An 18,243-nucleotide genomic window follows, 5' to 3' on the forward strand; every position below is an offset into this window, starting at 1 on the left:
TCTGTACAAATGAGTGTGATCTACTACTGTATCATGGAGATGAAGAAGTGAATTGTGCTCGAGTAAATATTTTACAATTTGTCTTGCAAATCATGTGTATCACATCAGGGTTCAAATGCTCATTTTTGAAGACAAAACAACAAAAACGAAATTTTTTTTACAACATTTCGAATCAGTGCTCGGACAAATAGTTTGAAAATGTTTTTTTTTTATTCTTTTAAGAAATTGCTTTTCAATCACTGCATATATCATTGGGCGTTTAAAGGGTCATTTCCGAAGAAGAAAATTGAGAGAAAAAAAAACGAGTTACCCCTCCCCCAAACCAAAAAAATCCTGATTTTTGCAAAGCTTTATCGATTACACGTCTAAAAATATTTACAAAATAAATACAGATCGACCTACGATTAAAAACAAAAATATTTATCTAGCTTTCATCTCAAATTCAGTGTTGTTAAATTTTTAAAAGTTGAGTAAACATTCATTATACAAATTATCGAATTAAAACCATTAATGCATACATGTGAGTATTATACTTTTTTATATGACTGTAAGAGCCCAATTATTTTAAAAATGTTAAACCTGAGTTTAAGTTAAACCCGTCTTCAGAATACGGGCCGGGATGTTTATTGACATCGTCCGTATATAAAGCACCTTTCCCGATTCGAAATGCGACTGCGTACAACCGTTGCAATTCTGTGCGACATATATTGCACATTAGCAGTTGTTCCCCATTTTTTCCCTTTTCCCCCACTCTTATGCACCAGTTTATTATGCCTTTCTTTGTAACCTGTTTGACCCACCTCTCACTAATTCTCTTGTTATTCATCTCTTCCTCGTACCGTCTATCACTGTTTCGTTCCAGATCCTGCCTGCCTCATATCTTAATCCTCTTGGCTTGAGGTCTTTCATTGGCCTTACACTAACTTCCCTTTGTGTCTGCCTACTCCTTTTCTTTCATCCCCTTCATTAACCTGATTGGTCATCTCTTCTCACTAATGCCCCTTTTGTCTTCTTGTTTCTAGTGTTACTTCTGAATGTCTGTGGTCTATATTACGGTTGTTTCACTTTACATGTTTGTCATTTTGCCTCCGACGAAGATTCTGCTAGGATCGAAAGCTTAGGCCCCGTTTGACTCTCCGACATATATTGTGACCAAATGATCGCAAACGATTGGCACGAGCAATTGTGAAAGCTCCTTAACAAAGAGCTCGATTGCAAAAGGGTTGGATCAATGTTTCAGAAAATTTGATTCGTTTTATGTCTCAATGTATAATATTTCAGTAACTCGATAAGATGATACTGAAGTAAAGTGAACAACAACGGCAAAGATAAAACTATATTTTTTTGCTTTTCTCGAAATTGGTTAGATCCATTTATTTATTTAATTTTCTGGTACGTAATTCAAATTACAGCGAATGTACTTGCACATGTGCTTGTAATCCATTTTTATGTCCAACTTTGAACTTCTCGTGCTGTCAATTAATTATTTCCTTTAAAACATAGACACTATCATTTCAAGAATTATGATTTAATCGTCAATTTTGATTATTGAGATAATATCATCTATTACACGTAATTCAAAACTCTGCAGCACGACTAGTCACCCGTACTAAAAAACATTCCCACATCACGCCTGTCTTAAAATGACTACATTGGCTCCAAGTCCAGTCGCGTGTAATGTTTAAAGTGCTGCCTGTAACTTATCAATGTCTCCATGCAATGGCTCCAAAATATCTTATTGTATGTGCCACCTCGTAATCTTCGATCAGCTTAGAAGGATCTTTGAAATTGTCCTACAGTTCACATCAAATTTTATGGAGAACGATCCTTTGCCCATGCTGCCCCTTCAGTAATGTAAAGAACTCTTCTCCACCCAAGTTTAAATCCACTTTGAAGACATATTTATTCAAAAAGACTTTTAAATGAGTTAGTGCCACAATTTCGAGCAAATTCCTCACCTTTTCTTTGCCTTTTCTGTCTCCTTCAAAAGCGCATAGGGACGCTTTTGGCAGTGATATGCGCTATATAAGCATGTTGGTATTATTATTATTACACTCGGTTTCATGTTCTTTCAAGTATACCATCAATTTACACAACCCACATTATCAGTCATGTCTATATCTATTTTCGCTGCTTTAAATATATTAGTTGTTTATCTGTGTTTTTTCTTCATTTAATTGTTCTATCAATTATTATTATTACAGACCATTTCAGGGTACATGTAGCTTGGTCGGGGAGGGAGACCCTCGGGTCACAGTTATCAAGTTAGCTTTCCCCATACCCAGGCAGCTAAGCTACATGTACCCATCTGCGGCTCTGCTTAATATTTATATTTTGTTGAAATTTATTGTATATTGTAATTGCCGAATTGATAATAATAAATAAATGAAAAATAAATCACTTTAAGGTGGTTGGCAGGAGGGGCTTAGATCCAACAAAGGTCATTCCCCCCCCCAATAAAAAAATGCAAATAAATATGATGGCAAGTAGATTTGTTTTATAATTATTTAGTTTCGCATACTATTGCAATATGGATTATTAAAAAAAAAAGATTTTCTTGGAATGGTATAAAGTGGATCTACCCCACCCTATCAAACGAATCCCCCTGAAAAAGTCATTTGAAAGGGAGATAGATCCATTTTTCATAAGATTTGATTTTTTTTATCTCAATGTACACATTTTTTGTCGCTCTGATGATTCCAAAGAAAAGTTGAAAGTCCCAGTAAAACGTGAATAAAAGGGCAAAGACATAATTTTTGTTTATTTAAAAATAATATCTCAAATCCATTTCTGTTTATTTCCGAAAGGGGGAAGATCCACCCACAATGGTAACTTTTTTGAAGGAAAAAAATATTTTAGAAATGTGAAGACAGATTTATTTTATACTCAATTTTATGTTTGGCATTTATTTATTTATTTATTTTATTTATTTCATTTCCAGGCAAGAAAACATGACAGCAATAGAAACATTACAACAGAAATGTAAAATTGAGCACCAGCCAATGCCTGGGGATCACCTAAAAGAATTGAAAATTCTGTCGAGAGGTTCTCCACATTGGCTGGTGTCTACATGGAATAACACAAAATAGCAATAAATTCAACATGTAATTACAATACTTCTATATAAATTAACCTTCATTGTAATATGAATGAAAAAAAACAAGGTTATCAAATTAATACTTAAGAAAAAATAGATAAAATGCAGATTAGGTCAAATCAGAAATTAGTCATTTATCAAATTAGAGACAGAGATGGTAGGTCAATTTATTGAGTTTTGAGAGTCTGAAATGAATTGTTGTGTATGACATTTGTCACGGTTATGTGCGGGTTTAACAAAAAAAAAAACCAAGCATAGTAAGTATATAACAAATAATGATTAAAAAACAATCAAGATTCATACCCAAAATACATGTATATTCAGGGAAACGACTTCTTAGATATCAACTGAATTTAAGCTACCATATAAAGGAAGGTAAATAAATTTATGTGTAACAGAAAAAAATAAACAATATGACGAATGGGAAAGTATGGCAAAGCATTAGAAAATCAAATACTCATAAATGAAACACACATTCAAAGCATTGGTCTGATGTGACATGAACTAAGTTGAGAGTTTTACACGAAAAGGGGAATGGTAATTAATTAATTATATGAAGGTGTAATAGAATAGAATAGAAGGTGTAATAGAATTTCAGTTGATTGAAATACATGTATGGCTAATTATTAGGAAATCAAATAGTTAATCAAAGTACAAACAAGAGTGTGACTTATTAAATGTAAAAAAAGTAACAAATAACAAATCTAAGACATGCTAGGAAGACTTTAGAAGGGATCACAATTTTTATACTGCGTGAGACTACAAATTAAAAATGGTTCTAGCGTTATTAGGGTATGGGTACTAACAAATTAATATGCTTCTACGAGGGGAGGTAATTCAAAGAGGAAATTCCGTAACACATTCAGGAAGGGGAAAACGTTGGTTCCTACACACAAGTCTCTGTCTGCGTGAGACTACAAATTAAAAATGGTTCTAGCGTTATTAGGGTATGGGTACTAACAAATAAATATGCTTCTACGAGGGGAGGTAATTCAAAGAGGAAATTCCGTAACACATTGAGGAAGGGGAAAACGTTGGTTCCTACCCACAAGTCTCTGTCTGCCTCTGCCTCTGATAGATTGAAGGATAGTAAATCGTGACAATTCAGTCATATTAAATATTTGTGATCCTGGACTGATTTTTATTTTTTTTTGCTTGTCAAATTTTTCTAGAAAAATTGTGCCCCCTGGAAAAACACGAATCCCCCATCAGACGAATCAGCTCATACAACAGCTTTCTAAGAGAGCAATATTTGTATTAGTCATACAACATAGAAAAAACAAATAGAATTCACTAATATTGGGGAATGCTTCTCGCACATGACTTCTTTAATAAAAAAAAACTTAAAACAAATTCAAAAAAATTTATTTCACTTCCATCAAACAAAAACAAATTGTATACCATACATAAACATAAGTATTTGTATCCGTTGCAAAGAAACAAAAATAATAATACATATGATGTGAAAAAAAAGAAAACACTTTAAAACAAAGCTTTAAAATCACTTTAAAACAAAGCTTACCTCACTTTTTTATGGAGTTTCACCAAACCTTAGCCAGTATTTTTTTTATCTTAAGTTTATTAAAGTCCACTCTAAATGGTTCGCCAAAAGAATGCAAAGAATTGTCATCTATTAATTAATTAATTATCAAGATTCTTTATTGTAAATTTTATGGCAGTCTTAACATTGACCCACAACAGATATTTCAACATTTGTTAATTGAAGATTTTGATGCAGAACATTAATGTTCTTCCTGTTATAAAATCTGATTTATCGATTACAAGTCTAAAATACATACCGAACAACGATTAAAGCAAAAATAGGTATTTATATTTAATTTCAAATTGAGGGTACAAAATTTGCAAAACATTGTTAATGTTCATATTATTGAATAAAAAATTATTTCAAAAATGTATTATATATAAATAGCATTTTTAAATTTCATTAATCTAAATAAATAATATTTTAAAATGTGGGTAAATTTTTATAAACTCTTTTTTATTACAATATATTATATATATATATTTTAAAATTGGTATGCAATCAGAAAACTCGTCTAAAAATTCAATGAATTTTGTCACGGGCTCAAGAACTCCTCAGGCCCGTATTAGAGAAAGAAATAATTCAATATATTGTAACGTATTATTTATCTCTTGTCATCATACGTAAGTACTTGGAAGTCAGATAAAATGATACCCAGAAAAAATGAAATTTCGATGAAAAAGAGAACAAAAAGACAAGGAAATGCATATCGCTATTTTTCAAAAGGGGTTAGATCCATTTCAGTTTGGTGGCAAATAGGACTAGACCCACAAAAGTATTTAAAAAAAAATGTTTAAAAGATATGAAGGACAAGAAGAGTTATTTTATATCGAGTTTTATGTTTGGCATGGTAGGGTATCATGACAATTTAGTTTCGCATACGAATATTGCAATATGGGAGAATTCGTAACAAAATACATTATTTTTTTACGGAATGGCCTACATTTGATCTAATCCCTTATTACAAACAAATTCTTCATAATAATATGGAATAATGTTTTACATCCATATTACGCAATGCTAATGTGCTTCATCTACACTTATTGGAAAGAAAAAAAGGGGTTGATCCAGACTATTTTACATTATTATTCATACAGACAATTTTAGAGCCCAAATACAAGTGATATTTTGTTGGTGCACTCGACCCACTTAAAAAGTTTGTTGAACTCGCCTAATATTTTTTCCGAGGTGACACAATATTGAAAATATTGGACGACTAGAAGGGGAATTCCCGAAGTGTACGCACCACTCATCGCGCGCGCATGCAGTTTTCAATGGCAAATGCGCACTGTGTGTGGAACTGTGACTGCAGAGTGCTAGTGATGAACAATTCCTATTAATTTTTTTCTACAGAGGCTGCAGTAAATCTCTAAATGCAGAGAAAACCAACAACTGTTAGGAAGTTTGGAGTTATATTCGCTTTAATTTCATTTTATCCTATAATAATTTGAATATATTTTAGAAATTGAGGCACAGGAAATACTATTTTTTTGCATGATAAATCGAGTGCGTAGCTTTAGGACCCCTTCTTCATCGGGCGGCGAAATTAAGAGGTTTTCGAAAAACACGACGGGATTTTCGTATTAGTGAGTTTTGTGATATTTTCTACTTGGTTAATGATCTTTAGAATGTTTGCCACAAATTAGTGAAATATAATTTGTTGAAATATTAAAATTGGGACAGTTTTTATTGTTTGAAAACAAAGTGCGTAGCTTTAGGTCCCCCCATCATACAGCAGAGTCAGAGTTTCAGGGCGGGAGGGTAAGTTAAAAATTATTTGCTAAAATTCTCTGTATGAATAATAATCATAATACTGGATGTCCCATTTTTCGGTCAATACAAGGAAATATAGGACTCGCTTTGCAAAATATTGGACTCGTCTTCGACTCGTCCAATATTTATGCAAAGCTCGTCCAATATTTCCTTGTATTAACCTCAAGGCCATCCAATATTATATAAATATTACACTAACTCAACAATATTTCGTATCAGTGCTCGAACGAAATAAAGTTTGAGATTGGCTGTCTTATTTCATTTTATTTTATTTCTTGTGGGCCTTTAATCCAAGTTAAGTGGGGGAAGCTTTAAACTGATGCAGAGGTTCAAGGCCTGATCACGTCTCTCGGATGGTGACGTTAAACCTCCGTCCCAGACATGAAGAATCATATCTGATTGATATGCGTCTGTACTGAAATACCCAAACACACATCCGCTCCTTATACTTTTCTTTAATGATGGAAAACGAGAGACAATAATCATATATTGGTGAACAATTGATTAAAAAAAAAATCTAAGAATGATATTGAATGAGGAAATATTTGATTGTGCGATGCAGATGACAGGCTGCTCAATACAGTCTTAGTTCAAAGTACATGCACATAGGTAGTTAAATATGCTTCAAGAATTCATTTCAAATTCAACGTTGATTATATAAAAGGTACAAAATTAATTTAAAGAATGTTAAACTTATATGTGTAAGTAATATACTCGATTGAATTGAAAACCGCAAATTTGTCTTTGTTAATGAATTAACTTTTTTTTATAAAAAAGAAAATATATTGTATTAAAATGTCGATATCTTTTTGATATTACAAATATTATTTGTAGCAAATAACAGAATGATTGTTTTTGTCACTGTGAATAAAAAGACTGCCTTCATACTACATTGCATGTTTTACAAAAATTTAAAAAAATAAATAATTCCCTTTCAGATGGTTGGCAGGAGGGGCTTAGATCCAACAAAGGTCATTTTCCCCCAAAAAAAAAATGCAAAAAAAAATATGAAGGCAAGTAGAATTGTTTTATATCCAATTTAATATTCACACAGTAGGGTACCATAATTATTTAGTTTCGCATACTATTGCAATATGGATTATAAAAAAACAAGATTTTCTTGGAATGGTATAAAGTGGATCTAACCCCCCCCCCCCTTTCAAACAAATCCCCTGAAAAAGTCATTTGAAAAGGGAGATAGATCCATTTTTCATAAAATTTGATTTTTTTTATCTCGATGTACACATTTTTTGTCGCTCTGATGATTCCAAAGAAAAGTTGAAAGTCCCAGTAAAACGTGAATAAAAGGGCAAAGAAATAATTTTTGTTTATTTAAAAAAAAATCTTAAATCCATTTCAGTTTGTTTCCAAAAGGGGCTAGATCCACCCACAATGGTAATTTTTTTGAAGAAAAAAATATTTTGGAAATATGAAGACAGATTTCTTTTATACTCAATTTTATGTTTGGCATTGAAGGGTAGTAAATAGTGACAATTCAGTCATATTGAATATTTGTGATCCTGGACTGAATTTTATTTTTTTTTGGCTTGTCAAATTTTTCTAGAAAAATTGTGCCCCCCTGGAAAAACACGAATCCCCATCAGACGAATCAGCTCATACAATAGCTTTCTAAGAGAACAATATTTGTATTCGTCATACAACATAGAAAAACAAATAGAATTCACTAATATTGGGGAATGCTCGCACATGACTTCTATAATAAAAAAAATTAAAACAAAGCTTAACCCATTTTTTTATGGAGTTTCACCAAACCTTAGCCATTGTTTTTTACCTTTATTAAGTCCAATTTATAAAGTCCACTGTAAATATTTCGCCAACAGAATGCAATGAATAATCATCTATTAATTAATTTATTATTAAGATTCTTTATTGTACATTTTATGGCAGCCTTAACATTGAACCACAACAGATATTTCATCATTTGTTAATTGAAGATTTTGATGCAGAATATAAATATTCTTCCTGTTATAAAATCTAATTTATCGATTACAAGTCTAAAATATATTACCGAACTACGATTAAAACAAAAATAAGTATTTATATTTTATTTTAAATTGAGTGTTAAAAATTTGCAAAAAAATGTTTATGTTCATATTAATGAATAATTAATTATTGTAAATTAGTATTTTATAGGAATAGCACTTTTAAATTTCATTAATTCAAATATATGATATTTTGGAATCTAAGTAAATTTTAATAACATTTTTTTTTATTACATTATATCAAGTATATAAATTTTAAACGTTTCCTTTGCAATGAAATACGCCAAACGTTTCAATTAATTTTGTCACGGGCTCAAGAACTACTCTGGCCCGTATAAGAAAAACAATCAATACAATGTAACACATGATTTGTTTCTAATCACCATATGTAGTTACTTGAAAGCTAGATAAAATGATACCCAAAAAATTGACATTTCAATGAAAAGGAGACCAAAACTAAGGCAAAGAAAAAATATCGCTTTTTCAAAAGGGGTTAGAATCCATTTCAGTTTGTTGGCAAATAAGGCTAGATCCACAAAAATATTTTTTTTAAAAATGTTTAAAAGATATGAAGGACAAGAAGAGTTATTTTATATCGAGTTTTATGTTTGGCATGGTAGGGTATCATGACAATTTAGTTTCGCATACGAATATTGCAATATGGGAGAACTCGTAAAAAAATACATTATTTTTTTTTCGGAATGGCCTACATTGGATCTAACCCCTTATTGCAAACAAATTCTTCATAATAATATGGAATAATGTTTTACATCCATATTACGCAATGCTAATGTGCTTCATCTACACCTATTGGAAAGAAAAAAAGGGTTTGATCCAGACTATTTTACAATATTACACTAATTCAACAATATTTCGTATCAGTGCTCGAACGAAATAAAGTTTGAGATTGGCTGTCTTATTTCATTTTATTTTATTTCTTGTGGGCCTTTAATCCAAGTTAAGTGGGGGAAGCTTTAAACTGATCAGAGGTTCAAGGCCTGATCACGTCTCTCGGATGGTGACGTTAAACCTCCGTCCCAGACATGAAGAATCATATCTGATTGATATGCATCTGTACTGAAATACCCAAACACACATCCGCTCCTTATACTTTTCTTTAATGATGGAAAACGAGAGACAATAATTATATATTGGTGAACAATTGATTAAAAAAATAATCTAAGAATGATATTGAATGAAGAAATATTTGATTGTGCGATGCAGATGACAGGCTGCTCAATACAGTCTTAGTTCAAAGTACATGCACATACGTAGTTAAATATGCTTCAAGAATTCATTTCAAATTCAATGTTGATTATATAAAAGGTACAAAATTAATTTAAAGAATGTTAAACTTATATGTGTAAGTAATATACTCGATTGAATTGAAAACCGTCAATTTGTCTTTGTTAATGAATTAAATTTTTTTTATAAAAAAAAGAAAATATATTGTATTAAAATTTCGATTTTTTTATATTACAAATATCATTTGTAGCAAATAACAAAATGATTGTTTTTGTCACTGTGAATAAAAGGTCTGCCTTCATACTACATTGCATGATTTACAAATCATGGGCGTTGTGGTGTGCGCCTGTAATCCAAGCTGTGGGGAAGTTACAAATTGATGCAGAGGTTCGAGCCCTGGTCACGTCTTTCGGATGGTGACGTTAAAGGTCGGTCCCAAACGTAAATAATCATATCCGATTGATACACGTCTGACAAAACTCAAACACACACACACACATGGAAACTAAAAAATGTGTTGAGGCATCATATATATATATATATATATATATATATATTGATACTTCAAAAATTATCTTACCATGACGCATATCACATTCGGGATCAAATGGTCATTTTCGAAGATAAAATTTACTGAGAGAAAAGGGAACAGACACTGCCTTCAAAGCTTCTCCAGTGATTTGAAATATTATCTGACCTTTGGCGGATCCAGGATGGGGGGGGGGGGGGGGTGCATATCCAGTCCGTACCTTCATTCGAGAGCCATAGTCAATATTTTAGATGTATCTTTGCCGCTATTAATACATTAGTGTAACCCCCCCCCCCCTTCTTAGATTCATGTGAAATTTTCGAGATCCTGGACTGATTTTTACTTTATGCTTGTCAAATTTTCTAGAGAAAATGTACCCCCCCTTTGAAAAACTCGAATCCGGCATCAGACACATCAGTTCATATCAAAGCTTTCTATAAATACAATACTTGTATTCGTCATATAACATACCATAACAAATGAAATTCACTAATATTTGGGAATGCTGCTCGCACATTACTTCTTTAATAAAAAATAATTAAAACGAAACTTATTTTTTTAATGGAGTGTCACCTAACCTTCGCCAGTATTTTTTACCTTTATTAAAGAGAAATTACAGTAGTTGCAGTAAACACTGATTTCATGAGAAATGGTACAGTTACATAAACTAAACTTTGTGAAATCTTGAAATCTACGCTGAACAATGTTCAGACTGAAGATCCCCAGCACAGATAAGCGCACGTGGGACAGTGTATAATTATTGCTTCGAATGTCGGGCCCGACGCTCTACCCGAATCCTGAGCTTATTTGATGATTTCTCTGCAGTTACACAATTTCTTCCTGAATCCTTTGGCACATACGTTTTATTTATATAAACAGACACTTTGGTGGTCATTTCATTGGATTCTGTACGAACTCATTTTGATATCGTTACCAAAACTAGCATTTACCTTTAAAGTAAAACTTCATGGCGCTTGGGTTAACGTCCACTGTAAATGTTTCGCCAACTGAATGCAATTAATCCTCATCTTTTAATTCATTTATTTTTAAGATTCTTGATTTCAAATTTTATGGCAGTCTTAGCAATGACCTGCAACAGATATTTTAATATTTGTTAATTGATGATTTTGATGCAGAATATTAATGTTGTTCCTATTATTATTATTATTATTGGCCTGAATAATTATATCGGGTCTATCGATTACAAATCTAAAGCATAAATATCGAACTACGTCTATATTTTATTTAAATTCAGTGTTAAAATTTATCAAAAGTTTGTCTATGTTAATGTATTAAATTGTAAAGTACAAAAAATATATTTTTTAAAATATTATGTATGAGTATTTTTTCAAAAAATATGACCCTGAGGGAATAATATTTCGTAATATAGGTAAATATAAAAACTGTTTTTTATTACAATATATTTTATATAAATAAAAAGATTTTACTATGCTTATGCATAATTCTTCCATTCTAAACTTTAACATTTTGTCACGGACTGAAAAATTATGCTGGTCCGTATGAGAAGAAAGTTAGATCAACATAAATAATTTATTTGTTGTATCGGTATACGTAAAGCGCCACTCGATCGAGGGAAGTTTGGAAATCTGAGTTTAGCCATTAATCTCTCGCAACTCCCAATTTTACACACTGTATATTAGACACCATTCAAAAGATCATTTAATTATGATACCGCGGTTGTTATGAACATGCCATCACTAAAAAAGTAGGATTCAAAAGTGCTGGATGAGGTCTGAATTGAAAAGCTACAAATCGAGCAGAATTATGCATGAAGGGTCAAAATACTTTTGTCTGTGTCAATAGAGATGAAATTCCATTCAAATCAAGCCCCTTCTTTTAAATGTTTTGTTGTGGTTTATGTAGTGATGATTCTGTGAGATAACATGGTTTGAGTTGTGGTTTGAAATACCCATGCATGTTTGTTTGTTTGTTGTGTGTTTGATTGCGCACATTGGCGGCGGAAGCCAAAAAATTTAGGGGGTGTCCACCTGAAATTTTGGGATGGACACAGGTAAAAAATTGGACAAGCGCCCCCGAAAAGGTTATCAACCTAAATTTTAGGCGTGGCTTGGTGTGGCTAACAAAAAATTTTGACAAGCAAAAAAAAAAAAGTTATCAACCTAAATTTTAGGGGGGGGGGGGGTAAACGTCCCCATCCCCCGCTTCCGCCGCCTATGTCTCTCCTACTGCTGATACTACAAAGGTTGAAGTTCACCTCTTCGCATTTTACCAAATTTGAAATAATCTTTCGTTTTGTGAATTGTCGATCTTTGTTCGACGATGACATGCATGCGTACCGTAAGAGCATATTGGTTAAAGGAATAACACTAGTGAAGATCTCAATATGCATGCAAGCACAGCTATGATTAACACGCTAAACATAGCAAAAACGTTTGATGGGTAGATTCCGCCTTTCACCCATGCAGTTCCCGGGATTTCCTGGCCCCCCCTTCCCCCCCAAAAAAGATTATGCTGACCTAGATTCTCCTTTAATATTCGGAAAATTCCTTCCAAGTACAAACAACATGTAGCAGGGGCCGGGGAATGGTTTTCAAAGTGATCTACGAGCATGAAATGTTGATTGATTCTTAATTGGCGTAATATCATTCCAATAGGAGGGCAGAATGGTTTCACATTCTACCCTTATCAAAATTTGATTACCGGTACTACATTATTTTGCAGTATTATGAAATAAATTTATTGGTCAATTTTCAATTAATATATTATTTAAACTGTATCTAAGAAAGAATGTGGAATATATTTTTTTAAAAAAGATTGAATCAAATATATTTTTCGCGTAAATTACAATTTGAATGTTATATTTTTTTATATTATTTAGATGTTTCTTTGAAATTTGCAAATGAAAAATCAAATTTGACTACATTTCTTATCATATAGAATATTATTATAGATAATTATCGATTAAATGTTTATTAATTTGCAGCCAGATGAAATGATTTGCAATTTGCGTGTCATGTCAAAAGCGCCACCTTTATTTAATAGACTTACAGACAAATGTAATAGGGTACCGAAACGATGACGTCAGTTGCCATGGTGTCATGGCGGCCTGGTTCTAAACAAATGAACCCGCCGAATTAAAGCGTGTGTTTCTCCTAGGAGAAAATATCGGAATTTGATCGCTTACAACCTATTTTTCAGACGAGCCATTTTTCATACACAAATATTTATTTCCGATTCGTCTAATGCCAATTCGTCCGATTGCCAACTCGTATACTATCATTTGGTCTACCATCAGTTCGTCCACTCACCACATGGTCTACTTTCATGTAGTCAAACGCAATACCGTCTAATGACCAGTTTGTCCAATACCCATGCTTTCTGCATTGAGTTTGTTTAGTATGAGCAAAAGGAGTTACAAAGCGCAAAAATGAATCATGTAAATTGATTGTGTTATCATATTATCATGTTAGTCTGACACACGGATCATTGAGAATAATAAAAATATATATAACTATGATATAGAAGAAAATACAGTATGTAACTTGTTTCTAATACAGATTGAAATTAAAAATAAAGAGCAATGAGAGGGAAAAATCGGGAATAAAAAGAAAACGTTTTAATCGATTGTTATCTTTAATTAATAGTCGATTATATCAAACAGCAGTATCTTTTTATTTCTTTCATTGCGTACTATTAACAAAGAGCTCAAGACGACAGTATGATGAGTTTTGATATGAATTTTAAGTACAATTTAATAAATACGTGTCCATTTTTAGGAAAAGACAATGAAATATCGATATTTTGCTTTTTTAAGTTTTACTTAATCATAAGCTTGTTTATTTTTTTCCTGTATAATAATTAAATAAAACCTACTTCCTCAATGATATGTCATTAAATGGAAATATGAAAAATTTTGATAAGGGTCGATACTATTATTCTACCCTTTGAAATTATACAAGTATCTCTACGGTTAACAATGCATGCTATGCATCTTGCTATGTTTTTGTTTTGTGTAATGGGCTACCAAACCATCCAAGTGTGTTTTGTTTTGGAAAATGAAACAAAGCTAAAATCAAATGTCAAAACAATACATGAAATTAACGATTTGTTTGTCTAGATTTTGTAGATGTGAATGTGTATTTTCATTTGAGAGAATACAATAAAAATATCTTTAAAAAGTAGGGACTTTTTTCTGGATTGTTTTAATTGTTATTGTTTGTGGTGAGCATGAACCCTATGCTTCTAACACTACCAGTCACAATTTCTGAATTTATGACCCTGTCCGTGACGAGGTCACGACTAGATTTGTGTTAAACCATTCTTGTTCATTTCAATTTGTGCTTAATCAAGTTGGAAATTACCTTTTCCCCCTCGTTCGTTGCAGGTATTCGGGATTACTTCTTTGTAAGTGTGTAACTTGATATAAACCAAAAGGATAATCGAGAATGAACAACATAAAGTAATGATATAGAAGAACATATTAAGTAACTTTTTTCTAATACAGATTAAAATTAAGAATATAGAACAATAAGATAAGAAAAACGAAAGAAAATATGGGGGTTGATTTAATCTTACTCGATTGTAATCTGTATTTTTAATCGATTATATCTACAGGCATTATCTTTTTGTTTCTTACCTTAAATACTATAAACAAAGAGTCCAAGAGGATAGTATAATAAAAGTTAATATAGATTAAAAATACTAATTTTAATATGGTATAATTGCAATTTCGTCTAATGTATTTTATTGTCACTTGGTCTAATTGCATTTGGTTTAACACCAGTTCGTCTAATAGTCGGTTGGTATAACACTAGTTGGTCTGATCCTCACTTGGCTGAACTAGCTCAACTGGGCGTTGTGGCGTGCGCCTGTAATCCAAGCTGTGGGGAAGTTACAAATTGATGCAGAGGTTCGAGGTTCGAGCCCTGGTCACGTCTTTCGGATGGTGACGTTAAAGGTCGGTCCCAGACGTAAATAATCATATCTGATTGATACACGTCTGACAAAACTCAAATACACACACACTCACTTGGCTCAAATAGTCGATATCGACTGAGAAGCCCTACTCAAAATAATCTCCTCCTCACTTGGTCCATTATTCAGTTGGTCTAATTTCCATTTTGGCTAGTTTCCACTTGGTCTAATTTCCAATTGGTCTTATTTCCAGATAGTCTAACATTCATTTCGTCTACTTGCCACTTAACTTGTAAAGTTTACATGGTGACTTGTTTTCAATTTTCTGATGAAATTTTACAAGTTACTCACCACTCGCCGGCTTCGAATCTTCACACGCGCGCCCCTCGATTTCGAATATGGTTAGAGAGATAATCATAATGAATAATAATAATAACTCTTATTTACCCAGGGTAGCCACTCTCAGCTGTAAGCTGTTCTACCAGCGGGCCCACATAACATAATATGTTATTATTACCCTTCTCCATTCTGTACGTCGAGCACCTGACAAGAAGGCAGAAGGTCCCATTTTTTTTTATAGTCTTTGGTATGACTCGGCCGGGGATCGAACCCACGACCTCCCGTTCATGAGACGGGCGCTCTACCACTGAGCCACCATGTCCGGTCATGAGAGACTATGTCTCCATCCACAAATTTTTGAAAAATATGGGGGTTTTCAAAAGCCTGTGGAGATGAAAAGAAATTATTTGGGGATTAAACAAACTTTGGGGATTTTTTGTCTGTGTCAGGGAATTTTTGAAGGTTTTGGGGAAAAACAATAAATTTTGCTACTTTTTGTAAAAATAACACTATTATACAATCATAGAGGTGGAAAAAATATGATATTTACCCTTAACAAGTATTCCATGCATTGAACCCGAAACAAGTACAGCGATATTCCTACAATGATCGGGTATACGGCTCGACCTCCCACACCTCGAGCAAGTCGGACTAAACACGTAGTACATCCTTTATAAAACATTTTAGTCTTGTTATACCCTCGCAAATTTGACCCTAAACACGTAGCTTTCCTAGCAAAATAGATACCATTTTTTATTATTTTAGTGTTTTTTTTACACCCGTATAACGTAACTTACGTAACGTGCCCTATTTTGAAAAAGACATCCTCTTACTTGGTTTTTGGTCGCGCATGGTTCCACCATTGATCTGTGGGTTCCACTCGTCAATGTGAATGGCCCCGGGTCTAATGGTTTTGTAACTTTTGCATTGGAATGATATAATTTTCATCATCATCGAAATAATCGATATGTATGCCTAATTATAAGAATTATATTTGACTAGAATAATGAGCGACTATCTCGTCAACGATAGTCCTTCACGGTGAGCTTTGCGCTCACCATCCCTACCCCAGCCCTACCCCTCCGGATCCTGGCGACATGTATACTAACGCATGGTATTCGTCCATTACGTTATATATCGTCCGAAATGGTTATGGCAAGCCGTTTGTACCATAAAGGCGATAAACCGATAAACAGAGTTTTTCTCGATAAACTAAGTTTATCAAGTGATAAACTGAGTTTATCGAGATAAACTGAGTTTATCGGCGATAAACCGAGTTTTTCAGCGATAAACAGAGTTATTTCGATAAACTATATTTATCACTCGATAAACTTAGTTTATCGCCGATAAACAAAACTAAGTTTATCGCCGATAAACTTAGTTTTTCGCTCGATAAACTAGGTTTTTGGATTTCGATAAACTAAGTTTTTCGAATTGAAAAACTTAGTTTATCGAAATTGAAAAACTCAGTTTATCGAATCGAAAAACCTAGTTTTTCAAATCGAAAAACTTAGTTTATCGAAATTGAAAAACCTAGTTCATCACTTGAAAAACCTAGTTTATCGCCGATAAATAAGTTTTTCAAATCTGATAAACTAAGTTTTTCGAATCTGATACACTGAGTTTATCGAAGAACGCCATTCGTCCCATAAAGGCGATAAACTAGGTTTTTCAAGTGATAAACTGAGTTTATCGAAGAACGCCATTTGTCCCATAAAGGCGATAAACTAGGTTTTTCATGTGATAAACTAGGTTTTTCAATTTCGATAAACTAGGTTTTTCGATTTTGATAAACTAGGTTTTTCGATTCGATAAACTAGGTTTTTCAAAATTGAAAAGCTTAGTTTATCACTTGAAAAACTTAGTTTATCAACAACTTTGTTTATCAAGTGAAAAACTTAGTTTATCGCGAAAAACTCTGTTTATCGGCCATGTAGTGGGCGATAAACTTAGTTTTTCGCCGATAAACAGAGTTTATCTCGATAAACTCAGTTTTTCGCCGATAAACAGAGTTTATCTCGAGAAAAACTCTGTTTATCACTTGATAAACTTAGTTTATCGAGAAAAACTCTGTTTATCGGCGATAAACTTAGTTTTTCGACGATAAACAGAGTTTCTCGAGATAAACTCAGTTTATCACTTGATAAACTGAGTTTATCGTCGAAAAACTGAGGTTATCCGTGAAAAACTTACCGGTAATTTTTCATAAACTCTGTTTATCGACCGAAAAACTGAGTTTATCGGCGATAAACTCGGTTTATCGCCTTTATGGTACAAACGGCTTGCCATACGAGTGATCAACATAGTTTATCGAAATTACTCTGTTTATCGCTGAAAGGATTATCTCTGAAGGTTTCTCGCCGATAAACAGAGTTTATCTCGATAAACTCAGTTTATCACTTGATAAACTCTGTATATTGACCGAAAAACCGAGTTTATCGGCGATAAAATCGGTTTATCGCCTTTATGGTACAAACGGCTTGCCATAAGCGTATGGCATGTTTAGAAGTTGACTGATAGTCATCAATTTATTTATTCATTTTCAAGATTATTTATTGTAACTTTAATGTCAGTTTTTTTTTACATTGATCTACAACAGAGATTTTAATATTTGTTTATTTATGTTTTTTATGTAGAATTACCACCCCCCAAAAAAATTTTAGGACCTTCCTCTTATAAAATATGATCTATCGATTACAAGTCTAAAAAATATAAATACTGAACTACGATTAAAACAAAATAAACTCTCTAAATTTTATTTAAAATTCAGAGTTGAAATTTTTAAAAGCTTGTGTATGTTCATTTTAACGAATTAAAA

The 18,243-nt window shown here is 32.6% G+C and overlaps 1 non-coding gene across 1 annotated transcript; it reads right to left on the bottom strand.

Moving 5' to 3' along the window:
• Positions 1-15,675: 15,675 nt before the first annotated feature.
• On the bottom strand, positions 15,676-15,747 carry TRNAM-CAU. Its single transcript has one exon. It is a non-coding gene; the product is annotated as a tRNA-Met (tRNA).
• Positions 15,748-18,243: the final 2,496 nt, after the last annotated feature.

Source organism: Lytechinus variegatus, chromosome 6 (assembly GCF_018143015.1).
Source record: "Lytechinus variegatus isolate NC3 chromosome 6, Lvar_3.0, whole genome shotgun sequence".
Classification (NCBI taxonomy): domain Eukaryota; kingdom Metazoa; phylum Echinodermata; class Echinoidea; order Temnopleuroida; family Toxopneustidae; genus Lytechinus; species Lytechinus variegatus.